The 21,483-nt window shown below is 53.7% G+C and overlaps 49 non-coding genes across 49 annotated transcripts; 40 read left to right on the top strand and 9 right to left on the bottom strand.

Moving 5' to 3' along the window:
- The first annotated feature begins 16 nt into the window (after positions 1–16).
- Positions 17–89, top strand: Trnar-ccu (transfer RNA arginine (anticodon CCU)). The gene has a single exon. It is a non-coding gene; the product is annotated as a tRNA-Arg (tRNA).
- A 322-nt stretch (positions 90–411) lies between these two features.
- On the top strand, positions 412–483 carry Trnae-uuc (transfer RNA glutamic acid (anticodon UUC)). Its single transcript has one exon. It is a non-coding gene; the product is annotated as a tRNA-Glu (tRNA).
- Positions 484–779: 296 nt separating this feature from the next.
- Trnak-uuu (transfer RNA lysine (anticodon UUU)) lies at positions 780–852 on the top strand. The gene has a single exon. It is a non-coding gene; the product is annotated as a tRNA-Lys (tRNA).
- Positions 853–992: 140 nt separating this feature from the next.
- Positions 993–1,074, top strand: Trnas-aga (transfer RNA serine (anticodon AGA)). The gene has a single exon. It is a non-coding gene; the product is annotated as a tRNA-Ser (tRNA).
- A 280-nt stretch (positions 1,075–1,354) lies between these two features.
- Trnag-ucc (transfer RNA glycine (anticodon UCC)) lies at positions 1,355–1,426 on the bottom strand. Its single transcript has one exon. It is a non-coding gene; the product is annotated as a tRNA-Gly (tRNA).
- An 822-nt stretch (positions 1,427–2,248) lies between these two features.
- Positions 2,249–2,321, top strand: Trnar-ccu (transfer RNA arginine (anticodon CCU)). Its single transcript has one exon. It is a non-coding gene; the product is annotated as a tRNA-Arg (tRNA).
- A 322-nt stretch (positions 2,322–2,643) lies between these two features.
- On the top strand, positions 2,644–2,715 carry Trnae-uuc (transfer RNA glutamic acid (anticodon UUC)). Its single transcript has one exon. It is a non-coding gene; the product is annotated as a tRNA-Glu (tRNA).
- A 296-nt stretch (positions 2,716–3,011) lies between these two features.
- On the top strand, positions 3,012–3,084 carry Trnak-uuu (transfer RNA lysine (anticodon UUU)). Its single transcript has one exon. It is a non-coding gene; the product is annotated as a tRNA-Lys (tRNA).
- A 140-nt stretch (positions 3,085–3,224) lies between these two features.
- Trnas-aga (transfer RNA serine (anticodon AGA)) lies at positions 3,225–3,306 on the top strand. Its single transcript has one exon. It is a non-coding gene; the product is annotated as a tRNA-Ser (tRNA).
- Positions 3,307–3,586: 280 nt separating this feature from the next.
- Positions 3,587–3,658, bottom strand: Trnag-ucc (transfer RNA glycine (anticodon UCC)). Its single transcript has one exon. It is a non-coding gene; the product is annotated as a tRNA-Gly (tRNA).
- An 822-nt stretch (positions 3,659–4,480) lies between these two features.
- On the top strand, positions 4,481–4,553 carry Trnar-ccu (transfer RNA arginine (anticodon CCU)). Its single transcript has one exon. It is a non-coding gene; the product is annotated as a tRNA-Arg (tRNA).
- A 322-nt stretch (positions 4,554–4,875) lies between these two features.
- Trnae-uuc (transfer RNA glutamic acid (anticodon UUC)) lies at positions 4,876–4,947 on the top strand. The gene has a single exon. It is a non-coding gene; the product is annotated as a tRNA-Glu (tRNA).
- A 296-nt stretch (positions 4,948–5,243) lies between these two features.
- Trnak-uuu (transfer RNA lysine (anticodon UUU)) lies at positions 5,244–5,316 on the top strand. Its single transcript has one exon. It is a non-coding gene; the product is annotated as a tRNA-Lys (tRNA).
- Positions 5,317–5,456: 140 nt separating this feature from the next.
- On the top strand, positions 5,457–5,538 carry Trnas-aga (transfer RNA serine (anticodon AGA)). Its single transcript has one exon. It is a non-coding gene; the product is annotated as a tRNA-Ser (tRNA).
- Positions 5,539–5,818: 280 nt separating this feature from the next.
- Trnag-ucc (transfer RNA glycine (anticodon UCC)) lies at positions 5,819–5,890 on the bottom strand. Its single transcript has one exon. It is a non-coding gene; the product is annotated as a tRNA-Gly (tRNA).
- An 822-nt stretch (positions 5,891–6,712) lies between these two features.
- On the top strand, positions 6,713–6,785 carry Trnar-ccu (transfer RNA arginine (anticodon CCU)). The gene has a single exon. It is a non-coding gene; the product is annotated as a tRNA-Arg (tRNA).
- A 322-nt stretch (positions 6,786–7,107) lies between these two features.
- On the top strand, positions 7,108–7,179 carry Trnae-uuc (transfer RNA glutamic acid (anticodon UUC)). Its single transcript has one exon. It is a non-coding gene; the product is annotated as a tRNA-Glu (tRNA).
- Positions 7,180–7,475: 296 nt separating this feature from the next.
- On the top strand, positions 7,476–7,548 carry Trnak-uuu (transfer RNA lysine (anticodon UUU)). Its single transcript has one exon. It is a non-coding gene; the product is annotated as a tRNA-Lys (tRNA).
- Positions 7,549–7,688: 140 nt separating this feature from the next.
- Positions 7,689–7,770, top strand: Trnas-aga (transfer RNA serine (anticodon AGA)). Its single transcript has one exon. It is a non-coding gene; the product is annotated as a tRNA-Ser (tRNA).
- A 280-nt stretch (positions 7,771–8,050) lies between these two features.
- On the bottom strand, positions 8,051–8,122 carry Trnag-ucc (transfer RNA glycine (anticodon UCC)). The gene has a single exon. It is a non-coding gene; the product is annotated as a tRNA-Gly (tRNA).
- An 822-nt stretch (positions 8,123–8,944) lies between these two features.
- On the top strand, positions 8,945–9,017 carry Trnar-ccu (transfer RNA arginine (anticodon CCU)). The gene has a single exon. It is a non-coding gene; the product is annotated as a tRNA-Arg (tRNA).
- A 322-nt stretch (positions 9,018–9,339) lies between these two features.
- Positions 9,340–9,411, top strand: Trnae-uuc (transfer RNA glutamic acid (anticodon UUC)). Its single transcript has one exon. It is a non-coding gene; the product is annotated as a tRNA-Glu (tRNA).
- A 296-nt stretch (positions 9,412–9,707) lies between these two features.
- Positions 9,708–9,780, top strand: Trnak-uuu (transfer RNA lysine (anticodon UUU)). Its single transcript has one exon. It is a non-coding gene; the product is annotated as a tRNA-Lys (tRNA).
- Positions 9,781–9,920: 140 nt separating this feature from the next.
- Trnas-aga (transfer RNA serine (anticodon AGA)) lies at positions 9,921–10,002 on the top strand. The gene has a single exon. It is a non-coding gene; the product is annotated as a tRNA-Ser (tRNA).
- A 280-nt stretch (positions 10,003–10,282) lies between these two features.
- Positions 10,283–10,354, bottom strand: Trnag-ucc (transfer RNA glycine (anticodon UCC)). The gene has a single exon. It is a non-coding gene; the product is annotated as a tRNA-Gly (tRNA).
- Positions 10,355–11,176: 822 nt separating this feature from the next.
- Trnar-ccu (transfer RNA arginine (anticodon CCU)) lies at positions 11,177–11,249 on the top strand. The gene has a single exon. It is a non-coding gene; the product is annotated as a tRNA-Arg (tRNA).
- Positions 11,250–11,571: 322 nt separating this feature from the next.
- Positions 11,572–11,643, top strand: Trnae-uuc (transfer RNA glutamic acid (anticodon UUC)). The gene has a single exon. It is a non-coding gene; the product is annotated as a tRNA-Glu (tRNA).
- A 296-nt stretch (positions 11,644–11,939) lies between these two features.
- Trnak-uuu (transfer RNA lysine (anticodon UUU)) lies at positions 11,940–12,012 on the top strand. The gene has a single exon. It is a non-coding gene; the product is annotated as a tRNA-Lys (tRNA).
- A 140-nt stretch (positions 12,013–12,152) lies between these two features.
- On the top strand, positions 12,153–12,234 carry Trnas-aga (transfer RNA serine (anticodon AGA)). Its single transcript has one exon. It is a non-coding gene; the product is annotated as a tRNA-Ser (tRNA).
- Positions 12,235–12,513: 279 nt separating this feature from the next.
- Positions 12,514–12,585, bottom strand: Trnag-ucc (transfer RNA glycine (anticodon UCC)). Its single transcript has one exon. It is a non-coding gene; the product is annotated as a tRNA-Gly (tRNA).
- Positions 12,586–13,406: 821 nt separating this feature from the next.
- Positions 13,407–13,480, top strand: Trnar-ccu (transfer RNA arginine (anticodon CCU)). The gene has a single exon. It is a non-coding gene; the product is annotated as a tRNA-Arg (tRNA).
- Positions 13,481–13,801: 321 nt separating this feature from the next.
- Positions 13,802–13,873, top strand: Trnae-uuc (transfer RNA glutamic acid (anticodon UUC)). The gene has a single exon. It is a non-coding gene; the product is annotated as a tRNA-Glu (tRNA).
- Positions 13,874–14,168: 295 nt separating this feature from the next.
- On the top strand, positions 14,169–14,241 carry Trnak-uuu (transfer RNA lysine (anticodon UUU)). The gene has a single exon. It is a non-coding gene; the product is annotated as a tRNA-Lys (tRNA).
- Positions 14,242–14,380: 139 nt separating this feature from the next.
- Positions 14,381–14,462, top strand: Trnas-aga (transfer RNA serine (anticodon AGA)). Its single transcript has one exon. It is a non-coding gene; the product is annotated as a tRNA-Ser (tRNA).
- Positions 14,463–14,742: 280 nt separating this feature from the next.
- Positions 14,743–14,813, bottom strand: Trnag-ucc (transfer RNA glycine (anticodon UCC)). The gene has a single exon. It is a non-coding gene; the product is annotated as a tRNA-Gly (tRNA).
- Positions 14,814–15,633: 820 nt separating this feature from the next.
- On the top strand, positions 15,634–15,706 carry Trnar-ccu (transfer RNA arginine (anticodon CCU)). The gene has a single exon. It is a non-coding gene; the product is annotated as a tRNA-Arg (tRNA).
- A 322-nt stretch (positions 15,707–16,028) lies between these two features.
- On the top strand, positions 16,029–16,100 carry Trnae-uuc (transfer RNA glutamic acid (anticodon UUC)). Its single transcript has one exon. It is a non-coding gene; the product is annotated as a tRNA-Glu (tRNA).
- A 296-nt stretch (positions 16,101–16,396) lies between these two features.
- On the top strand, positions 16,397–16,469 carry Trnak-uuu (transfer RNA lysine (anticodon UUU)). The gene has a single exon. It is a non-coding gene; the product is annotated as a tRNA-Lys (tRNA).
- A 140-nt stretch (positions 16,470–16,609) lies between these two features.
- On the top strand, positions 16,610–16,691 carry Trnas-aga (transfer RNA serine (anticodon AGA)). Its single transcript has one exon. It is a non-coding gene; the product is annotated as a tRNA-Ser (tRNA).
- Positions 16,692–16,971: 280 nt separating this feature from the next.
- Trnag-ucc (transfer RNA glycine (anticodon UCC)) lies at positions 16,972–17,043 on the bottom strand. Its single transcript has one exon. It is a non-coding gene; the product is annotated as a tRNA-Gly (tRNA).
- An 822-nt stretch (positions 17,044–17,865) lies between these two features.
- Positions 17,866–17,938, top strand: Trnar-ccu (transfer RNA arginine (anticodon CCU)). The gene has a single exon. It is a non-coding gene; the product is annotated as a tRNA-Arg (tRNA).
- Positions 17,939–18,262: 324 nt separating this feature from the next.
- Trnae-uuc (transfer RNA glutamic acid (anticodon UUC)) lies at positions 18,263–18,334 on the top strand. The gene has a single exon. It is a non-coding gene; the product is annotated as a tRNA-Glu (tRNA).
- Positions 18,335–18,630: 296 nt separating this feature from the next.
- Trnak-uuu (transfer RNA lysine (anticodon UUU)) lies at positions 18,631–18,703 on the top strand. The gene has a single exon. It is a non-coding gene; the product is annotated as a tRNA-Lys (tRNA).
- A 140-nt stretch (positions 18,704–18,843) lies between these two features.
- Trnas-aga (transfer RNA serine (anticodon AGA)) lies at positions 18,844–18,925 on the top strand. The gene has a single exon. It is a non-coding gene; the product is annotated as a tRNA-Ser (tRNA).
- A 279-nt stretch (positions 18,926–19,204) lies between these two features.
- Positions 19,205–19,276, bottom strand: Trnag-ucc (transfer RNA glycine (anticodon UCC)). The gene has a single exon. It is a non-coding gene; the product is annotated as a tRNA-Gly (tRNA).
- An 822-nt stretch (positions 19,277–20,098) lies between these two features.
- Trnar-ccu (transfer RNA arginine (anticodon CCU)) lies at positions 20,099–20,171 on the top strand. Its single transcript has one exon. It is a non-coding gene; the product is annotated as a tRNA-Arg (tRNA).
- A 322-nt stretch (positions 20,172–20,493) lies between these two features.
- On the top strand, positions 20,494–20,565 carry Trnae-uuc (transfer RNA glutamic acid (anticodon UUC)). The gene has a single exon. It is a non-coding gene; the product is annotated as a tRNA-Glu (tRNA).
- A 296-nt stretch (positions 20,566–20,861) lies between these two features.
- Positions 20,862–20,934, top strand: Trnak-uuu (transfer RNA lysine (anticodon UUU)). The gene has a single exon. It is a non-coding gene; the product is annotated as a tRNA-Lys (tRNA).
- A 140-nt stretch (positions 20,935–21,074) lies between these two features.
- Trnas-aga (transfer RNA serine (anticodon AGA)) lies at positions 21,075–21,156 on the top strand. The gene has a single exon. It is a non-coding gene; the product is annotated as a tRNA-Ser (tRNA).
- Positions 21,157–21,483: the final 327 nt, after the last annotated feature.

Genomic DNA, 21,483 nt, shown 5'->3' with positions numbered 1-21,483 from the left:
ACGCTTGTTGCAACGTGCCTCGGTAGCGCAGTAGGTAGCGCGTAAGTATCCTAATCTTAAGGTCGTGAGTTCGATCCTCACCCGGGGCATTTAATTTGCTGTACATCATGACTGAATTAACGGCGCTGCTGTTGCTAGGGAACGAACTTAATTGTCGTTTGTTATCCCCAAGGAGTCCACGCCTCAGCGTAAAAATGTTTACTTCCAATTATGGCAAGGTACAACTTTGATCTTTCTCCTCCCCTGTTATGAGTAAAATATGATGCAAACAGCAATGAATAGTCAGTTTCGAGCTGTGCGCCATGCCAGTCTGCACGCACAAATACGCTCGCAAACAGAGAGCACCACTGAGTCCGGATTCAGCACGAAATGCGGGAGGAGAGGGAGTAAATCTCACGTTTACCGAGCAAATCCGGTGTGGTCTAGTGGCTAGGATACCTGGCTTTCACCCAGGAGGCCCGGGTTCGATTCCCGGTACCGGAAGAGAAGTTTTTGCGCACACGTCCCTCCATGTTTTGGCCTTCCAACCTTCGTTTGTCGCCCTCCTTCCGGAGCTTCAACCGAACGTAATCGGGGAAAACAGGCACAAGATGCAATTACTGTCAGCACCGGGATAAAGGCAGAAGAGGCACTAGTCCGCTGTTGGGCTGCTACCAGCGTCAGTGGGAAGTCGGTGAAGTGGCCAGTTGCGCCAGAAGCCAGCAATTACCGTAGTACGCCTACACACGCGTTCCAATTATTCACATTGCTTGCAGCCGCTCCACCCACAACGGGCATGAGCCCGGATAGCTCAGTCGGTAGAGCATTAGGCTTTTAACCTAAGGGTCCAGGGTTCGAGTCCCTGTCCGGGCGAAGATTTTTAACGCTTCCGTAATGGCTCGTCTCGTAGCGCTGGTAGCCCTGCCGTAATCAGTGCACAGAGTTCGTTTCCTGTCAACATTCTGCGCAGACCGGTTAGATTTTTCACGATTCGAGGGAAGCTTCAGATACGAGCAGTCGTGGCCGAGTGGTTAAGGCGTCTGACTAGAAATCAGATTCCCTCTGGGAGCGTAGGTTCGAGTCCTACCGACTGCGTCCGTTTTTCTTTTCTTTTTTTCTTTAGGAAGGAGGAGCAGAAAATTTCGCGGTTTGCCTGTCGTTTTGGTACCTCGCCACACCTCACCTCTCACAGTCGTTTATAGCGCCTGTCCTTTTGATAAGGGCGAATTCCAAGCGTCAGCTTTCGCGTCAGCCGAGCAAAGTCGGGACAAGTCGGGACATACTACAGGATGGCCTGCGTGGAGCAACGACGGAAAGAAAACGTTAATTTAACAGCACGTGGCTCACATACTCATACGCAAAAAGTTTCGCCCGTTGCGGTGGCCGGGAATCGAACCCGGATCAACTGCTTGGAAGGCAACTATGCTCACCATTACACCACCACCGCACAGCCGCTGCTCGCAACGCCGCGCTGTGTCGGCTTCCCGCCCGCCGCCAGCGGCCCACGGTGATAGTAGCTGTAGGCGCTTTACGAGGTAGGAGGGTGCATCCACACGCATTCGGGTAGCGCCTCCACGCACGCTGCGTCTTTGGGCAAGACTCGTCGCCGCGGCCGCAACGTTACTCACACGATAGTGATGAGCGGTCGCTATAAGGCAGTGTAGTGGGGGACTCCGCGTGTGTAGCACTTTTTTCGGTCGTATCCGACGTCGCTGGGTGGCAATCCCACTTTCCCTGCAGACAGCTGCTCGGGAATATGCTCGGGAAGCACGGACGTCATCGGACGTCCGCCCCCAACAAGTGCAACTAACAAAATGAGAACAACAACTAAAAAAGTGGTAGGTTGTTCGCCTACCACGCGGGCGGCCCGGCTTCGATTCCCGGCCGATGCATCGTTTTGCTGTTCTCGCTATAATGCCGCCGCGCCGATTGCCCGCTTGAGCTGCGTCAGCCTCAGGAATGTGTAGCAGGATTCGCTGTGAGAAGAACCAAACACGCAGCACGCAAGAGGCCGTACTTGGACGGTCGCGTGCTATTTCTGAACTCTAGCGTCGGCCTGGCCCTACAGGCCGCTGTGTCCAGGTGCCGCAAGGGCGATGTACTGTTACCTCAGGCAGTGCTGCTTTCCGTTGAAAAAGCTGCGGCAGCAGTTTAATCTAGCCAGTCGGGAAAGCACGTGTAGCAACACAGCAGATTCTTGAGAAAGCGCAAACTGTCTATCTCTAATATGTGGGACTTACCAAGTTTCCTGGGACGCTTGTTGCAACGTGCCTCGGTAGCGCAGTAGGTAGCGCGTAAGTCTCCTAATCTTAAAGTCGTGAGTTCGATCCTCACCCGGGGCATTTAATTTGCTGTACATCATGACTGAATTAACGGCGCTGCTGTTGCTAGGGAACGAACTTAATTGTCGTTTGTTATCCCCAAGGAGTCCACGCCTCAGCGTAAAAATGTTTACTTCCAATTATGGCAAGGTACAACTTTGATCTTTCTCCTCCCCTGTTATGAGTAAAATATGATGCAAACAGCAATGAATAGTCAGTTTCGAGCTGTGCGCCATGCCAGTCTGCACGCACAAATACGCTCGCAAACAGAGAGCACCACTGAGTCCGGATTCAGCACGAAATGCGGGAGGAGAGGGAGTAAATCTCACGTTTACCGAGCAAATCCGGTGTGGTCTAGTGGCTAGGATACCTGGCTTTCACCCAGGAGGCCCGGGTTCGATTCCCGGTACCGGAAGAGAAGTTTTTGCGCACACGTCCCTCCATGTTTTGGCCTTCCAACCTTCGTTTGTCGCCCTCCTTCCGGAGCTTCAACCGAACGTAATCGGGGAAAACAGGCACAAGATGCAATTACTGTCAGCACCGGGATAAAGGCAGAAGAGGCACTAGTCCGCTGTTGGGCTGCTACCAGCGTCAGTGGGAAGTCGGTGAAGTGGCCAGTTGCGCCAGAAGCCAGCAATTACCGTAGTACGCCTACACACGCGTTCCAATTATTCACATTGCTTGCAGCCGCTCCACCCACAACGGGCATGAGCCCGGATAGCTCAGTCGGTAGAGCATTAGGCTTTTAACCTAAGGGTCCAGGGTTCGAGTCCCTGTCCGGGCGAAGATTTTTAACGCTTCCGTAATGGCTCGTCTCGTAGCGCTGGTAGCCCTGCCGTAATCAGTGCACAGAGTTCGTTTCCTGTCAACATTCTGCGCAGACCGGTTAGATTTTTCACGATTCGAGGGAAGCTTCAGATACGAGCAGTCGTGGCCGAGTGGTTAAGGCGTCTGACTAGAAATCAGATTCCCTCTGGGAGCGTAGGTTCGAGTCCTACCGACTGCGTCCGTTTTTCTTTTCTTTTTTTCTTTAGGAAGGAGGAGCAGAAAATTTCGCGGTTTGCCTGTCGTTTTGGTACCTCGCCACACCTCACCTCTCACAGTCGTTTATAGCGCCTGTCCTTTTGATAAGGGCGAATTCCAAGCGTCAGCTTTCGCGTCAGCCGAGCAAAGTCGGGACAAGTCGGGACATACTACAGGATGGCCTGCGTGGAGCAACGACGGAAAGAAAACGTTAATTTAACAGCACGTGGCTCACATACTCATACGCAAAAAGTTTCGCCCGTTGCGGTGGCCGGGAATCGAACCCGGATCAACTGCTTGGAAGGCAACTATGCTCACCATTACACCACCACCGCACAGCCGCTGCTCGCAACGCCGCGCTGTGTCGGCTTCCCGCCCGCCGCCAGCGGCCCACGGTGATAGTAGCTGTAGGCGCTTTACGAGGTAGGAGGGTGCATCCACACGCATTCGGGTAGCGCCTCCACGCACGCTGCGTCTTTGGGCAAGACTCGTCGCCGCGGCCGCAACGTTACTCACACGATAGTGATGAGCGGTCGCTATAAGGCAGTGTAGTGGGGGACTCCGCGTGTGTAGCACTTTTTTCGGTCGTATCCGACGTCGCTGGGTGGCAATCCCACTTTCCCTGCAGACAGCTGCTCGGGAATATGCTCGGCAAGCACGGACGTCATCGGACGTCCGCCCCCAACAAGTGCAACTAACAAAATGAGAACAACAACTAAAAAAGTGGTAGGTTGTTCGCCTACCACGCGGGCGGCCCGGCTTCGATTCCCGGCCGATGCATCGTTTTGCTGTTCTCGCTATAATGCCGCCGCGCCGATTGCCCGCTTGAGCTGCGTCAGCCTCAGGAATGTGTAGCAGGATTCGCTGTGAGAAGAACCAAACACGCAGCACGCAAGAGGCCGTACTTGGACGGTCGCGTGCTATTTCTGAACTCTAGCGTCGGCCTGGCCCTACAGGCCGCTGTGTCCAGGTGCCGCAAGGGCGATGTACTGTTACCTCAGGCAGTGCTGCTTTCCGTTGAAAAAGCTGCGGCAGCAGTTTAATCTAGCCAGTCGGGAAAGCACGTGTAGCAACACAGCAGATTCTTGAGAAAGCGCAAACTGTCTATCTCTAATATGTGGGACTTACCAAGTTTCCTGGGACGCTTGTTGCAACGTGCCTCGGTAGCGCAGTAGGTAGCGCGTAAGTCTCCTAATCTTAAGGTCGTGAGTTCGATCCTCACCCGGGGCATTTAATTTGCTGTACATCATGACTGAATTAACGGCGCTGCTGTTGCTAGGGAACGAACTTAATTGTCGTTTGTTATCCCCAAGGAGTCCACGCCTCAGCGTAAAAATGTTTACTTCCAATTATGGCAAGGTACAACTTTGATCTTTCTCCTCCCCTGTTATGAGTAAAATATGATGCAAACAGCAATGAATAGTCAGTTTCGAGCTGTGCGCCATGCCAGTCTGCACGCACAAATACGCTCGCAAACAGAGAGCACCACTGAGTCCGGATTCAGCACGAAATGCGGGAGGAGAGGGAGTAAATCTCACGTTTACCGAGCAAATCCGGTGTGGTCTAGTGGCTAGGATACCTGGCTTTCACCCAGGAGGCCCGGGTTCGATTCCCGGTACCGGAAGAGAAGTTTTTGCGCACACGTCCCTCCATGTTTTGGCCTTCCAACCTTCGTTTGTCGCCCTCCTTCCGGAGCTTCAACCGAACGTAATCGGGGAAAACAGGCACAAGATGCAATTACTGTCAGCACCGGGATAAAGGCAGAAGAGGCACTAGTCCGCTGTTGGGCTGCTACCAGCGTCAGTGGGAAGTCGGTGAAGTGGCCAGTTGCGCCAGAAGCCAGCAATTACCGTAGTACGCCTACACACGCGTTCCAATTATTCACATTGCTTGCAGCCGCTCCACCCACAACGGGCATGAGCCCGGATAGCTCAGTCGGTAGAGCATTAGGCTTTTAACCTAAGGGTCCAGGGTTCGAGTCCCTGTCCGGGCGAAGATTTTTAACGCTTCCGTAATGGCTCGTCTCGTAGCGCTGGTAGCCCTGCCGTAATCAGTGCACAGAGTTCGTTTCCTGTCAACATTCTGCGCAGACCGGTTAGATTTTTCACGATTCGAGGGAAGCTTCAGATACGAGCAGTCGTGGCCGAGTGGTTAAGGCGTCTGACTAGAAATCAGATTCCCTCTGGGAGCGTAGGTTCGAGTCCTACCGACTGCGTCCGTTTTTCTTTTCTTTTTTTCTTTAGGAAGGAGGAGCAGAAAATTTCGCGGTTTGCCTGTCGTTTTGGTACCTCGCCACACCTCACCTCTCACAGTCGTTTATAGCGCCTGTCCTTTTGATAAGGGCGAATTCCAAGCGTCAGCTTTCGCGTCAGCCGAGCAAAGTCGGGACAAGTCGGGACATACTACAGGATGGCCTGCGTGGAGCAACGACGGAAAGAAAACGTTAATTTAACAGCACGTGGCTCACATACTCATACGCAAAAAGTTTCGCCCGTTGCGGTGGCCGGGAATCGAACCCGGATCAACTGCTTGGAAGGCAACTATGCTCACCATTACACCACCACCGCACAGCCGCTGCTCGCAACGCCGCGCTGTGTCGGCTTCCCGCCCGCCGCCAGCGGCCCACGGTGATAGTAGCTGTAGGCGCTTTACGAGGTAGGAGGGTGCATCCACACGCATTCGGGTAGCGCCTCCACGCACGCTGCGTCTTTGGGCAAGACTCGTCGCCGCGGCCGCAACGTTACTCACACGATAGTGATGAGCGGTCGCTATAAGGCAGTGTAGTGGGGGACTCCGCGTGTGTAGCACTTTTTTCGGTCGTATCCGACGTCGCTGGGTGGCAATCCCACTTTCCCTGCAGACAGCTGCTCGGGAATATGCTCGGCAAGCACGGACGTCATCGGACGTCCGCCCCCAACAAGTGCAACTAACAAAATGAGAACAACAACTAAAAAAGTGGTAGGTTGTTCGCCTACCACGCGGGCGGCCCGGCTTCGATTCCCGGCCGATGCATCGTTTTGCTGTTCTCGCTATAATGCCGCCGCGCCGATTGCCCGCTTGAGCTGCGTCAGCCTCAGGAATGTGTAGCAGGATTCGCTGTGAGAAGAACCAAACACGCAGCACGCAAGAGGCCGTACTTGGACGGTCGCGTGCTATTTCTGAACTCTAGCGTCGGCCTGGCCCTACAGGCCGCTGTGTCCAGGTGCCGCAAGGGCGATGTACTGTTACCTCAGGCAGTGCTGCTTTCCGTTGAAAAAGCTGCGGCAGCAGTTTAATCTAGCCAGTCGGGAAAGCACGTGTAGCAACACAGCAGATTCTTGAGAAAGCGCAAACTGTCTATCTCTAATATGTGGGACTTACCAAGTTTCCTGGGACGCTTGTTGCAACGTGCCTCGGTAGCGCAGTAGGTAGCGCGTAAGTCTCCTAATCTTAAGGTCGTGAGTTCGATCCTCACCCGGGGCATTTAATTTGCTGTACATCATGACTGAATTAACGGCGCTGCTGTTGCTAGGGAACGAACTTAATTGTCGTTTGTTATCCCCAAGGAGTCCACGCCTCAGCGTAAAAATGTTTACTTCCAATTATGGCAAGGTACAACTTTGATCTTTCTCCTCCCCTGTTATGAGTAAAATATGATGCAAACAGCAATGAATAGTCAGTTTCGAGCTGTGCGCCATGCCAGTCTGCACGCACAAATACGCTCGCAAACAGAGAGCACCACTGAGTCCGGATTCAGCACGAAATGCGGGAGGAGAGGGAGTAAATCTCACGTTTACCGAGCAAATCCGGTGTGGTCTAGTGGCTAGGATACCTGGCTTTCACCCAGGAGGCCCGGGTTCGATTCCCGGTACCGGAAGAGAAGTTTTTGCGCACACGTCCCTCCATGTTTTGGCCTTCCAACCTTCGTTTGTCGCCCTCCTTCCGGAGCTTCAACCGAACGTAATCGGGGAAAACAGGCACAAGATGCAATTACTGTCAGCACCGGGATAAAGGCAGAAGAGGCACTAGTCCGCTGTTGGGCTGCTACCAGCGTCAGTGGGAAGTCGGTGAAGTGGCCAGTTGCGCCAGAAGCCAGCAATTACCGTAGTACGCCTACACACGCGTTCCAATTATTCACATTGCTTGCAGCCGCTCCACCCACAACGGGCATGAGCCCGGATAGCTCAGTCGGTAGAGCATTAGGCTTTTAACCTAAGGGTCCAGGGTTCGAGTCCCTGTCCGGGCGAAGATTTTTAACGCTTCCGTAATGGCTCGTCTCGTAGCGCTGGTAGCCCTGCCGTAATCAGTGCACAGAGTTCGTTTCCTGTCAACATTCTGCGCAGACCGGTTAGATTTTTCACGATTCGAGGGAAGCTTCAGATACGAGCAGTCGTGGCCGAGTGGTTAAGGCGTCTGACTAGAAATCAGATTCCCTCTGGGAGCGTAGGTTCGAGTCCTACCGACTGCGTCCGTTTTTCTTTTCTTTTTTTCTTTAGGAAGGAGGAGCAGAAAATTTCGCGGTTTGCCTGTCGTTTTGGTACCTCGCCACACCTCACCTCTCACAGTCGTTTATAGCGCCTGTCCTTTTGATAAGGGCGAATTCCAAGCGTCAGCTTTCGCGTCAGCCGAGCAAAGTCGGGACAAGTCGGGACATACTACAGGATGGCCTGCGTGGAGCAACGACGGAAAGAAAACGTTAATTTAACAGCACGTGGCTCACATACTCATACGCAAAAAGTTTCGCCCGTTGCGGTGGCCGGGAATCGAACCCGGATCAACTGCTTGGAAGGCAACTATGCTCACCATTACACCACCACCGCACAGCCGCTGCTCGCAACGCCGCGCTGTGTCGGCTTCCCGCCCGCCGCCAGCGGCCCACGGTGATAGTAGCTGTAGGCGCTTTACGAGGTAGGAGGGTGCATCCACACGCATTCGGGTAGCGCCTCCACGCACGCTGCGTCTTTGGGCAAGACTCGTCGCCGCGGCCGCAACGTTACTCACACGATAGTGATGAGCGGTCGCTATAAGGCAGTGTAGTGGGGGACTCCGCGTGTGTAGCACTTTTTTCGGTCGTATCCGACGTCGCTGGGTGGCAATCCCACTTTCCCTGCAGACAGCTGCTCGGGAATATGCTCGGGAAGCACGGACGTCATCGGACGTCCGCCCCCAACAAGTGCAACTAACAAAATGAGAACAACAACTAAAAAAGTGGTAGGTTGTTCGCCTACCACGCGGGCGGCCCGGCTTCGATTCCCGGCCGATGCATCGTTTTGCTGTTCTCGCTATAATGCCGCCGCGCCGATTGCCCGCTTGAGCTGCGTCAGCCTCAGGAATGTGTAGCAGGATTCGCTGTGAGAAGAACCAAACACGCAGCACGCAAGAGGCCGTACTTGGACGGTCGCGTGCTATTTCTGAACTCTAGCGTCGGCCTGGCCCTACAGGCCGCTGTGTCCAGGTGCCGCAAGGGCGATGTACTGTTACCTCAGGCAGTGCTGCTTTCCGTTGAAAAAGCTGCGGCAGCAGTTTAATCTAGCCAGTCGGGAAAGCACGTGTAGCAACACAGCAGATTCTTGAGAAAGCGCAAACTGTCTATCTCTAATATGTGGGACTTACCAAGTTTCCTGGGACGCTTGTTGCAACGTGCCTCGGTAGCGCAGTAGGTAGCGCGTAAGTCTCCTAATCTTAAAGTCGTGAGTTCGATCCTCACCCGGGGCATTTAATTTGCTGTACATCATGACTGAATTAACGGCGCTGCTGTTGCTAGGGAACGAACTTAATTGTCGTTTGTTATCCCCAAGGAGTCCACGCCTCAGCGTAAAAATGTTTACTTCCAATTATGGCAAGGTACAACTTTGATCTTTCTCCTCCCCTGTTATGAGTAAAATATGATGCAAACAGCAATGAATAGTCAGTTTCGAGCTGTGCGCCATGCCAGTCTGCACGCACAAATACGCTCGCAAACAGAGAGCACCACTGAGTCCGGATTCAGCACGAAATGCGGGAGGAGAGGGAGTAAATCTCACGTTTACCGAGCAAATCCGGTGTGGTCTAGTGGCTAGGATACCTGGCTTTCACCCAGGAGGCCCGGGTTCGATTCCCGGTACCGGAAGAGAAGTTTTTGCGCACACGTCCCTCCATGTTTTGGCCTTCCAACCTTCGTTTGTCGCCCTCCTTCCGGAGCTTCAACCGAACGTAATCGGGGAAAACAGGCACAAGATGCAATTACTGTCAGCACCGGGATAAAGGCAGAAGAGGCACTAGTCCGCTGTTGGGCTGCTACCAGCGTCAGTGGGAAGTCGGTGAAGTGGCCAGTTGCGCCAGAAGCCAGCAATTACCGTAGTACGCCTACACACGCGTTCCAATTATTCACATTGCTTGCAGCCGCTCCACCCACAACGGGCATGAGCCCGGATAGCTCAGTCGGTAGAGCATTAGGCTTTTAACCTAAGGGTCCAGGGTTCGAGTCCCTGTCCGGGCGAAGATTTTTAACGCTTCCGTAATGGCTCGTCTCGTAGCGCTGGTAGCCCTGCCGTAATCAGTGCACAGAGTTCGTTTCCTGTCAACATTCTGCGCAGACCGGTTAGATTTTTCACGATTCGAGGGAAGCTTCAGATACGAGCAGTCGTGGCCGAGTGGTTAAGGCGTCTGACTAGAAATCAGATTCCCTCTGGGAGCGTAGGTTCGAGTCCTACCGACTGCGTCCGTTTTTCTTTTCTTTTTTTCTTTAGGAAGGAGGAGCAGAAAATTTCGCGGTTTGCCTGTCGTTTTGGTACCTCGCCACACCTCACCTCTCACAGTCGTTTATAGCGCCTGTCCTTTTGATAAGGGCGAATTCCAAGCGTCAGCTTTCGCGTCAGCCGAGCAAAGTCGGGACAAGTCGGGACATACTACAGGATGGCCTGCGTGGAGCAACGACGGAAAGAAAACGTTAATTTAACAGCACGTGGCTCACATACTCATACGCAAAAAGTTTCGCCCGTTGCGGTGGCCGGGAATCGAACCCGGATCAACTGCTTGGAAGGCAACTATGCTCACCATTACACCACCACCGCACAGCCGCTGCTCGCAACGCCGCGCTGTGTCGGCTTCCCGCCCGCCGCCAGCGGCCCACGGTGATAGTAGCTGTAGGCGCTTTACGAGGTAGGAGGGTGCATCCACACGCATTCGGGTAGCGCCTCCACGCACGCTGCGTCTTTGGGCAAGACTCGTCGCCGCGGCCGCAACGTTACTCACACGATAGTGATGAGCGGTCGCTATAAGGCAGTGTAGTGGGGGACTCCGCGTGTGTAGCACTTTTTTCGGTCGTATCCGACGTCGCTGGGTGGCAATCCCACTTTCCCTGCAGACAGCTGCTCGGGAATATGCTCGGCAAGCACGGACGTCATCGGACGTCCGCCCCCAACAAGTGCAACTAACAAAATGAGAACAACAACTAAAAAAGTGGTAGGTTGTTCGCCTACCACGCGGGCGGCCCGGCTTCGATTCCCGGCCGATGCATCGTTTTGCTGTTCTCGCTATAATGCCGCCGCGCCGATTGCCCGCTTGAGCTGCGTCAGCCTCAGGAATGTGTAGCAGGATTCGCTGTGAGAAGAACCAAACACGCAGCACGCAAGAGGCCGTACTTGGACGGTCGCGTGCTATTTCTGAACTCTAGCGTCGGCCTGGCCCTACAGGCCGCTGTGTCCAGGTGCCGCAAGGGCGATGTACTGTTACCTCAGGCAGTGCTGCTTTCCGTTGAAAAAGCTGCGGCAGCAGTTTAATCTAGCCAGTCGGGAAAGCACGTGTAGCAACACAGCAGATTCTTGAGAAAGCGCAAACTGTCTATCTCTAATATGTGGGACTTACCAAGTTTCCTGGGACGCTTGTTGCAACGTGCCTCGGTAGCGCAGTAGGTAGCGCGTAAGTCTCCTAATCTTAAAGTCGTGAGTTCGATCCTCACCCGGGGCATTTAATTTGCTGTACATCATGACTGAATTAACGGCGCTGCTGTTGCTAGGGAACGAACTTAATTGTCGTTTGTTATCCCCAAGGAGTCCACGCCTCAGCGTAAAAATGTTTACTTCCAATTATGGCAAGGTACAACTTTGATCTTTCTCCTCCCCTGTTATGAGTAAAATATGATGCAAACAGCAATGAATAGTCAGTTTCGAGCTGTGCGCCATGCCAGTCTGCACGCACAAATACGCTCGCAAACAGAGAGCACCACTGAGTCCGGATTCAGCACGAAATGCGGGAGGAGAGGGAGTAAATCTCACGTTTACCGAGCAAATCCGGTGTGGTCTAGTGGCTAGGATACCTGGCTTTCACCCAGGAGGCCCGGGTTCGATTCCCGGTACCGGAAGAGAAGTTTTTGCGCACACGTCCCTCCATGTTTTGGCCTTCCAACCTTCGTTTGTCGCCCTCCTTCCGGAGCTTCAACCGAACGTAATCGGGGAAAACAGGCACAAGATGCAATTACTGTCAGCACCGGGATAAAGGCAGAAGAGGCACTAGTCCGCTGTTGGGCTGCTACCAGCGTCAGTGGGAAGTCGGTGAAGTGGCCAGTTGCGCCAGAAGCCAGCAATTACCGTAGTACGCCTACACACGCGTTCCAATTATTCACATTGCTTGCAGCCGCTCCACCCACAACGGGCATGAGCCCGGATAGCTCAGTCGGTAGAGCATTAGGCTTTTAACCTAAGGGTCCAGGGTTCGAGTCCCTGTCCGGGCGAAGATTTTTAACGCTTCCGTAATGGCTCGTCTCGTAGCGCTGGTAGCCCTGCCGTAATCAGTGCACAGAGTTCGTTTCCTGTCAACATTCTGCGCAGACCGGTTAGATTTTTCACGATTCGAGGGAAGCTTCAGATACGAGCAGTCGTGGCCGAGTGGTTAAGGCGTCTGACTAGAAATCAGATTCCCTCTGGGAGCGTAGGTTCGAGTCCTACCGACTGCGTCCGTTTTTCTTTTCTTTTTTTCTTTAGGAGGAGGAGCAGAAAATTTCGCGGTTTGCCTGTCGTTTTGGTACCTCGCCACACCTCACCTCTCACAGTCGTTTATAGCGCCTGTCCTTTTGATAAGGGCGAATTCCAAGCGTCAGCTTTCGCGTCAGCCGAGCAAAGTCGGGACAAGTCGGGACATACTACAGGATGGCCTGCGTGGAGCAACGACGGAAAGAAAACGTTAATTTAACAGCACGTGGCTCACATACTCATACGCAAAAAGTTTCGCCCGTTGCGGTGGCCGGGAATCGAACCCGGATCAACTGCTTGGAAGGCAACTATGCTCACCATTACACCACCACCGCACAGCCGCTGCTCGCAACGCCGCGCTGTGTCGGCTTCCCGCCCGCCGCCAGCGGCCCACGGTGATAGTAGCTGTAGGCGCTTTACGAGGTAGGAGGGTGCATCCACACGCATTCGGGTAGCGCCTCCACGCACGCTGCGTCTTTGGGCAAGACTCGTCGCCGCGGCCGCAACGTTACTCACACGATAGTGATGAGCGGTCGCTATAAGGCAGTGTAGTGGGGGGACTCCGCGTGTGTAGCACTTTTTTCGGTCGTATCCGACGTCGCTGGGTGGCAATCCCACTTTCCCTGCAGACAGCTGCTCGGGAATATGCTCGGCAAGCACGGACGTCATCGGACGTCCGCCCCCAACAAGTGCAACTAACAAAATGAGAACAACAACTAAAAAGTGGTAGGTTGTTCGCCTACCACGCGGGCGGCCCGGCTTCGATTCCCGGCCGATGCATCGTTTTGCTGTTCTCGCTATAATGCCGCCGCGCCGATTGCCCGCTTGAGCTGCGTCAGCCTCAGGAATGTGTAGCAGGATTCGCTGTGAGAAGAACCAAACACGCAGCACGCAAGAGGCCGTACTTGGACGGTCGCGTGCTATTTCTGAACTCTAGCGTCGGCCTGGCCCTACAGGCCGCTGTGTCCAGGTGCCGCAAGGGCGATGTACTGTTACCTCAGGCAGTGCTGCTTTCCGTTGAAAAAGCTGCGGCAGCAGTTTAATCTAGCCAGTCGGGAAAGCACGTGTAGCAACACAGCAGATTCTTGAGAAAGCGCAAACTGTCTATCTCTAATATGTGGGACTTACCAAGTTTCCTGGGACGCTTGTTGCAACGTGCCTCGGTAGCGCAGTAGGTAGCGCGTAAGTCTCCTAATCTTAAGGTCGTGAGTTCGATCCTCACCCGGGCATTTAATTTGCTGTACATCATGACTGAATTAACGGCGCTGCTGTTGCTAGGGAACGAACTTAATTGTCGTTTGTTATCCCCAAGGAGTCCACGCCTCAGCGTAAAAATGTTTACTTCCAATTATGGCAAGGTACAACTTTGATCTTTCTCCTCCCCTGTTATGAGTAAAATATGATGCAAACAGCAATGAATAGTCAGTTTCGAGCTGTGCGCCATGCCAGTCTGCACGCACAAATACGCTCGCAAACAGAGAGCACCACTGAGTCCGGATTCAGCACGAAATGCGGGAGGAGAGGGAGTAAATCTCACGTTTACCGAGCAAATCCGGTGTGGTCTAGTGGCTAGGATACCTGGCTTTCACCCAGGAGGCCCGGGTTCGATTCCCGGTACCGGAAGAGAAGTTTTTGCGCACACGTCCCTCCATGTTTTGGCCTTCCAACCTTCGTTTGTCGCCCTCCTTCCGGAGCTTCAACCGAACGTAATCGGGGAAAACAGGCACAAGATGCAATTACTGTCAGCACCGGGATAAAGGCAGAAGAGGCACTAGTCCGCTGTTGGGCTGCTACCAGCGTCAGTGGGAAGTCGGTGAAGTGGCCAGTTGCGCCAGAAGCCAGCAATTACCGTAGTACGCCTACACACGCGTTCCAATTATTCACATTGCTTGCAGCCGCTCCACCCACAACGGCATGAGCCCGGATAGCTCAGTCGGTAGAGCATTAGGCTTTTAACCTAAGGGTCCAGGGTTCGAGTCCCTGTCCGGGCGAAGATTTTTAACGCTTCCGTAATGGCTCGTCTCGTAGCGCTGGTAGCCCTGCCGTAATCAGTGCACAGAGTTCGTTTCCTGTCAACATTCTGCGCAGACCGGTTAGATTTTCACGATTCGAGGGAAGCTTCAGATACGAGCAGTCGTGGCCGAGTGGTTAAGGCGTCTGACTAGAAATCAGATTCCCTCTGGGAGCGTAGGTTCGAGTCCTACCGACTGCGTCCGTTTTTCTTTTCTTTTTTTCTTTAGGAAGGAGGAGCAGAAAATTTCGCGGTTTGCCTGTCGTTTTGGTACCTCGCCACACCTCACCTCTCACAGTCGTTTATAGCGCCTGTCCTTTTGATAAGGGCGAATTCCAAGCGTCAGCTTTCGCGTCAGCCGAGCAAAGTCGGGACAAGTCGGGACATACTACAGGATGGCCTGCGTGGAGCAACGACGGAAAGAAAACGTTAATTTAACAGCACGTGGCTCACATACTCATACGCAAAAAGTTTCGCCCGTTGCGGTGGCCGGAATCGAACCCGGATCAACTGCTTGGAAGGCAACTATGCTCACCATTACACCACCACCGCACAGCCGCTGCTCGCAACGCCGCGCTGTGTCGGCTTCCCGCCCGCCGCCAGCGGCCCACGGTGATAGTAGCTGTAGGCGCTTTACGAGGTAGGAGGGTGCATCCACACGCATTCGGGTAGCGCCTCCACGCACGCTGCGTCTTTGGGCAAGACTCGTCGCCGCGGCCGCAACGTTACTCACACGATAGTGATGAGCGGTCGCTATAAGGCAGTGTAGTGGGGACTCCGCGTGTGTAGCACTTTTTTCGGTCGTATCCGACGTCGCTGGGTGGCAATCCCACTTTCCCTGCAGACAGCTGCTCGGGAATATGCTCGGCAAGCACGGACGTCATCGGACGTCCGCCCCCAACAAGTGCAACTAACAAAATGAGAACAACAACTAAAAAAGTGGTAGGTTGTTCGCCTACCACGCGGGCGGCCCGGCTTCGATTCCCGGCCGATGCATCGTTTTGCTGTTCTCGCTATAATGCCGCCGCGCCGATTGCCCGCTTGAGCTGCGTCAGCCTCAGGAATGTGTAGCAGGATTCGCTGTGAGAAGAACCAAACACGCAGCACGCAAGAGGCCGTACTTGGACGGTCGCGTGCTATTTCTGAACTCTAGCGTCGGCCTGGCCCTACAGGCCGCTGTGTCCAGGTGCCGCAAGGGCGATGTACTGTTACCTCAGGCAGTGCTGCTTTCCGTTGAAAAAGCTGCGGCAGCAGTTTAATCTAGCCAGTCGGAAAGCACGTGTAGCAACACAGCAGATTCTTGAGAAAGCGCAAACTGTCTATCTCTAATATGTGGGACTTACCAAGTTTCCTGGGACGCTTGTTGCAACGTGCCTCGGTAGCGCAGTAGGTAGCGCGTAAGTCTCCTAATCTTAAGGTCGTGAGTTCGATCCTCACCCGGGGCATTTAATTTGCTGTACATCATGACTGAATTAACGGCGCTGCTGTTGCTAGGGAACGAACTTAATTGTCGTTTGTTATCCCCAAGGAGTCCACGCCTCAGCGTAAAAATGTTTACTTCCAATTATGGCAAGGTACAACTTTGATCTTTCTCCTCCCCTGTTATGAGTAAAATATGATGCAAACAGCAATGAATAGTCAGTTTCGAGCTGTGCGCCATGCCAGTCTGCACGCACAAATACGCTCGCAAACAGAGAGCACCACTGAGTCCGGATTCAGCACGAAATGCGGGAGGAGAGGGAGTAAATCTCACGTTTACCGAGCAAATCCGGTGTGGTCTAGTGGCTAGGATACCTGGCTTTCACCCAGGAGGCCCGGGTTCGATTCCCGGTACCGGAAGAGAAGTTTTTGCGCACACGTCCCTCCATGTTTTGGCCTTCCAACCTTCGTTTGTCGCCCTCCTTCCGGAGCTTCAACCGAACGTAATCGGGGAAAACAGGCACAAGATGCAATTACTGTCAGCACCGGGATAAAGGCAGAAGAGGCACTAGTCCGCTGTTGGGCTGCTACCAGCGTCAGTGGGAAGTCGGTGAAGTGGCCAGTTGCGCCAGAAGCCAGCAATTACCGTAGTACGCCTACACACGCGTTCCAATTATTCACATTGCTTGCAGCCGCTCCACCCACAACGGGCATGAGCCCGGATAGCTCAGTCGGTAGAGCATTAGGCTTTTAACCTAAGGGTCCAGGGTTCGAGTCCCTGTCCGGGCGAAGATTTTAACGCTTCCGTAATGGCTCGTCTCGTAGCGCTGGTAGCCCTGCCGTAATCAGTGCACAGAGTTCGTTTCCTGTCAACATTCTGCGCAGGACCGGTTAGATTTTTCACGATTCGAGGGAAGCTTCAGATACGAGCAGTCGTGGCCGAGTGGTTAAGGCGTCTGACTAGAAATCAGATTCCCTCTGGGAGCGTAGGTTCGAGTCCTACCGACTGCGTCCGTTTTTCTTTTCTTTTTTTCTTTAGGAAGGAGGAGCAGAAAATTTCGCGGTTTGCCTGTCGTTTTGGTACCTCGCCACACCTCACCTCTCACAGTCGTTTATAGCGCCTGTCCTTTTGATAAGGGCGAATTCCAAGCGTCAGCTTTCGCGTCAGCCGAGCAAAGTCGGGACAAGTCGGGACATACTACAGGATGGCCTGCGTGGAGCAACGACGGAAAGAAAACGTTAATTTAACAGCACGTGGCTCACATACTCATACGCAAAAAGTTTCGCCCGTTGCGGTGGCCGGGAATCGAACCCGGATCAACTGCTTGGAAGGCAACTATGCTCACCATTACACCACCACCGCACAGCCGCTGCTCGCAACGCCGCGCTGTGTCGGCTTCCCGCCCGCCGCCAGCGGCCCACGGTGATAGTAGCTGTAGGCGCTTTACGAGGTAGGAGGGTGCATCCACACGCATTCGGGTAGCGCCTCCACGCACGCTGCGTCTTTGGGCAAGACTCGTCGCCGCGGCCGCAACGTTACTCACACGATAGTGATGAGCGGTCGCTATAAGGCAGTGTAGTGGGGGACTCCGCGTGTGTAGCACTTTTTTCGGTCGTATCCGACGTCGCTGGGTGGCAATCCCACTTTCCCTGCAGACAGCTGCTCGGGAATATGCTCGGGAAGCACGGACGTCATCGGACGTCCGCCCCCAACAAGTGCAACTAACAAAATGAGAACAACAACTAAAAAAGTGGTAGGTTGTTCGCCTACCACGCGGGCGGCCCGGCTTCGATTCCCGGCCGATGCATCGTTTTGCTGTTCTCGCTATAATGCCGCCGCGCCGATTGCCCGCTTGAGCTGCGTCAGCCTCAGGAATGTGTAGCAGGATTCGCTGTGAGAAGAACCAAACACGCAGCACGCAAGAGGCCGTACTTGGACGGTCGCGTGCTATTTCTGAACTCTAGCGTCGGCCTGGCCCTACAGGCCGCTGTGTCCAGGTGCCGCAAGGGCGATGTACTGTTACCTCAGGCAGTGCTGCTTTCCGTTGAAAAAGCTGCGGCAGCAGTTTAATCTAGCCAGTCGGGAAAGCACGTGTAGCAACACAGCAGATTCTTGAGAAAGCGCAAACTGTCTATCTCTAATATGTGGGACTTACCAAGTTTCCTGGGACGCTTGTTGCAACGTGCCTCGGTAGCGCAGTAGGTAGCGCGTAAGTCTCCTAATCTTAAAGTCGTGAGTTCGATCCTCACCCGGGGCATTTAATTTGCTGTACATCATGACTGAATTAAACGGCGCTGCTGTTGCTAGGGAACGAACTTAATTGTCGTTTGTTATCCCCAAGGAGTCCACGCCTCAGCGTAAAAATGTTTACTTCCAATTATGGCAAGGTACAACTTTGATCTTTCTCCTCCCCTGTTATGAGTAAAATATGATGCAAACAGCAATGAATAGTCAGTTTCGAGCTGTGCGCCATGCCAGTCTGCACGCACAAAATACGCTCGCAAACAGAGAGCACCACTGAGTCCGGATTCAGCACGAAATGCGGGAGGAGAGGGAGTAAATCTCACGTTTACCGAGCAAATCCGGTGTGGTCTAGTGGCTAGGATACCTGGCTTTCACCCAGGAGGCCCGGGTTCGATTCCCGGTACCGGAAGAGAAGTTTTTGCGCACACGTCCCTCCATGTTTTGGCCTTCCAACCTTCGTTTGTCGCCCTCCTTCCGGAGCTTCAACCGAACGTAATCGGGGAAAACAGGCACAAGATGCAATTACTGTCAGCACCGGGATAAAGGCAGAAGAGGCACTAGTCCGCTGTTGGGCTGCTACCAGCGTCAGTGGGAAGTCGGTGAAGTGGCCAGTTGCGCCAGAAGCCAGCAATTACCGTAGTACGCCTACACACGCGTTCCAATTATTCACATTGCTTGCAGCCGCTCCACCCACAACGGGCATGAGCCCGGATAGCTCAGTCGGTAGAGCATTAGGCTTTTAACCTAAGGGTCCAGGGTTCGAGTCCCTGTCCGGGCGAAGATTTTTAACGCTTCCGTAATGGCTCGTCTCGTAGCGCTGGTAGCCCTGCCGTAATCAGTGCACAGAGTTCGTTTCCTGTCAACATTCTGCGCAGACCGGTTAGATTTTTCACGATTCGAGGGAAGCTTCAGATACGAGCAGTCGTGGCCGAGTGGTTAAGGCGTCTGACTAGAAATCAGATTCCCTCTGGGAGCGTAGGTTCGAGTCCTACCGACTGCGTCCGTTTTTCTTTTCTTTTTTTCTTTAGGAAGGAGGAGCAGAAAATTCGCGGTTTGCCTGTCGTTTTGGTACCTCGCCACACCTCACCTCTCACAGTCGTTTATAGCGCCTGTCCTTTTGATAAGGGCGAATTCCAAGCGTCAGCTTTCGCGTCAGCCGAGCAAAGTCGGGACAAGTCGGGACATACTACAGGATGGCCTGCGTGGAGCAACGACGGAAAGAAAACGTTAATTTAACAGCACGTGGCTCACATACTCATACGCAAAAAGTTTCGCCCGTTGCGGTGGCCGGGAATCGAACCCGGATCAACTGCTTGGAAGGCAACTATGCTCACCATTACACCACCACCGCACAGCCGCTGCTCGCAACGCCGCGCTGTGTCGGCTTCCCGCCCGCCGCCAGCGGCCCACGGTGATAGTAGCTGTAGGCGCTTTACGAGGTAGGAGGGTGCATCCACACGCATTCGGGTAGCGCCTCCACGCACGCTGCGTCTTTGGGCAAGACTCGTCGCCGCGGCCGCAACGTTACTCACACGATAGTGATGAGCGGTCGCTATAAGGCAGTGTAGTGGGGGACTCCGCGTGTGTAGCACTTTTTTCGGTCGTATCCGACGTCGCTGGGTGGCAATCCCACTTTCCCTGCAGACAGCTGCTCGGGAATATGCTCGGCAAGCACGGACGTCATCGGACGTCCGCCCCCAACAAGTGCAACTAACAAAATGAGAACAACAACTAAAAAAGTGGTAGGTTGTTCGCCTACCACGCGGGCGGCCCGGCTTCGATTCCCGGCCGATGCATCGTTTTGCTGTTCTCGCTATAATGCCGCCGCGCCGATTGCCCGCTTGAGCTGCGTCAGCCTCAGGAATGTGTAGCAGGATTCGCTGTGAGAAGAACCAAACACGCAGCACGCAAGAGGCCGTACTTGGACGGTCGCGTGCTATTTCTGAACTCTAGCGTCGGCCTGGCCCTACAGGCCGCTGTGTCCAGGTGCCGCAAGGGCGATGTACTGTTACCTCAGGCAGTGCTGCTTTCCGTTGAAAAAGCTGCGGCAGCAGTTTAATCTAGCCAGTCGGGAAAGCACGTGTAGCAACACAGCAGATTCTTGAGAAAGCGCAAACTGTCTATCTCTAATATGTGGGACTTACCAAGTTTCCTGGGACGCTTGTTGCAACGTGCCTCGGTAGCGCAGTAGGTAGCGCGTAAGTCTCCTAATCTTAAAGTCGTGAGTTCGATCCTCACCCGGGGCATTTAATTTGCTGTACATCATGACTGAATTAACGGCGCTGCTGTTGCTAGGGAACGAACTTAATTGTCGTTTGTTATCCCCAAGGAGTCCACGCCTCAGCGTAAAAATGTTTACTTCCAATTATGGCAAGGTACAACTTTGATCTTTCTCCTCCCCTGTTATGAGTAAAATATGATGCAAACAGCAATGAATAGTCAGTTTCGAGCTGTGCGCCATGCCAGTCTGCACGCACAAATACGCTCGCAAACAGAGAGCACCACTGAGTCCGGATTCAGCACGAAATGCGGGAGGAGAGGGAGTAAATCTCACGTTTACCGAGCAAATCCGGTGTGGTCTAGTGGCTAGGATACCTGGCTTTCACCCAGGAGGCCCGGGTTCGATTCCCGGTACCGGAAGAGAAGTTTTTGCGCACACGTCCCTCCATGTTTTGGCCTTCCAACCTTCGTTTGTCGCCCTCCTTCCGGAGCTTCAACCGAACGTAATCGGGGAAAACAGGCACAAGATGCAATTACTGTCAGCACCGGGATAAAGGCAGAAGAGGCACTAGTCCGCTGTTGGGCTGCTACCAGCGTCAGTGGGAAGTCGGTGAAGTGGCCAGTTGCGCCAGAAGCCAGCAATTACCGTAGTACGCCTACACACGCGTTCCAATTATTCACATTGCTTGCAGCCGCTCCACCCACAACGGGCATGAGCCCGGATAGCTCAGTCGGTAGAGCATTAGGCTTTTAACCTAAGGGTCCAGGGTTCGAGTCCCTGTCCGGGCGAAGATTTTTAACGCTTCCGTAATGGCTCGTCTCGTAGCGCTGGTAGCCCTGCCGTAATCAGTGCACAGAGTTCGTTTCCTGTCAACATTCTGCGCAGACCGGTTAGATTTTTCACGATTCGAGGGAAGCTTCAGATACGAGCAGTCGTGGCCGAGTGGTTAAGGCGTCTGACTAGAAATCAGATTCCCTCTGGGAGCGTAGGTTCGAGTCCTACCGACTGCGTCCGTTTTTCTTTTCTTTTTTTCTTTAGGAAGGAGGAGCAGAAAATTTCGCGGTTTGCCTGTCGTTTTGGTACCTCGCCACACCTCACCTCTCACAGTCGTTTATAGCGCCTGTCCTTTTGATAAGGGCGAATTCCAAGCGTCAGCTTTCGCGTCAGCCGAGCAAAGTCGGGACAAGTCGGGACATACTACAGGATGGCCTGCGTGGAGCAACGACGGAAAGAAAACGTTAATTTAACAGCACGTGGCTCACATACTCATACGCAAAAAGTTTCGCCCGTTGCGGTGGCCGGGAATCGAACCCGGATCAACTGCTTGGAAGGCAACT

This window comes from Schistocerca cancellata, unplaced genomic scaffold (genome assembly GCF_023864275.1).
Source record: "Schistocerca cancellata isolate TAMUIC-IGC-003103 unplaced genomic scaffold, iqSchCanc2.1 HiC_scaffold_408, whole genome shotgun sequence".
NCBI lineage: Eukaryota > Metazoa > Arthropoda > Insecta > Orthoptera > Acrididae > Schistocerca > Schistocerca cancellata.
Note: the sequence above shows the minus strand (reverse complement) of the source record. Positions and strands in the feature narration are given on the sequence as shown.